A 1,201-nucleotide genomic window follows, 5' to 3' on the forward strand; every position below is an offset into this window, starting at 1 on the left:
GGAAACTAAAGAAAGAAAGGTTCAGTGTGAGGTCCTGGCGTCAGGACAGGATTAATTTGTAGCTATGGCTACTAGTCAAACTTGTTTAGGTAATCAGTATAGTGAGTACTGTCTAGCTATCTAGAATTTTTACTGTGACTTTAATATATAATTCTACTGAATTAGAAATTACATCACATAGTCTAATGTGTGATTTTTAATAATTAAAGGCCTGGTTTGGAACTCAATGCGCATCAAGTGAATGATTCACACTATCTTCAGGATCTTGTATTATAATAGTATTTCTGATCCAGCTGCCATTGGTTATCTATTGAATGCTGTTTTAAACCGGTGCTGTATTTTTTATAGTGTAGAAAGGCATTAAGTATGCACAGTTTTATTACAAAATGTTTTGATACACAATTTTCTGCTACATAAATTTCCTGATTTATGCATGGTACATTTTTTGATCATAAGATTTTTCTCTGTAGGCATTGATCTTGTTGATGTTCTTGACTTATTGAAGAGATGTGGTTTTCCTGAAGTGAAGTGGTATCAGCTTGGACTGAGACTAAGACTAAGGAAGGATACACTGGACGTCATAGAAAAGAATCATCCTAATGATGTATCTCGTTGTATGACAGAGTGCCTCTCCCAATGGTTAAGTAGAGCTGATGATGTTGACAGTAGAGGAGGAGCCAACTTGGACTCACTGTCAGATGCTCTACGATCTATGAATGAAACTGCTGTAGCTGAGAAGTTAAGTGAGTCAACCATTACTGTATGTAACTATAATCATTGTATTTTTTATCATAGATCATCATGTTCTTATTAATATTTTTAATAATCGTCATACTGTCCTGTCTCAGTCTCTTTGTGATTCTGTTAGTATTGCTTGGTTACTTTATGGTGAACGTATGTTAACACAAGAAGCAGTTAGTAGAGTGGTGTCAGCTAGTCCCTCTATTCCTAATCAACGTGAGGCTCTATTAACTGCTGTCAAAGAAGCTGTTCAAACTGATCCCAACAGTTTACATACATTTGCTAATGTATTGTGTAGAATAAGTACTAATGTATCACTGGGACAAACTATACTGGATGATATTAGTGAGTATCATAATGTAATCACTGCATATTTTAAAATTAAATTTTGTTGTAAGGCAACTTTAATTAATTCATTGTTCATAGTTTCCATTACACTGATACAAGTGGATGGCCACCA

The sequence above is a fragment of the Amphimedon queenslandica genome, unplaced genomic scaffold, assembly GCF_000090795.2.
Source record: "Amphimedon queenslandica unplaced genomic scaffold, v1.1 AMPQUscaffold_13439, whole genome shotgun sequence".
NCBI classification, from domain to species: domain Eukaryota; kingdom Metazoa; phylum Porifera; class Demospongiae; order Haplosclerida; family Niphatidae; genus Amphimedon; species Amphimedon queenslandica.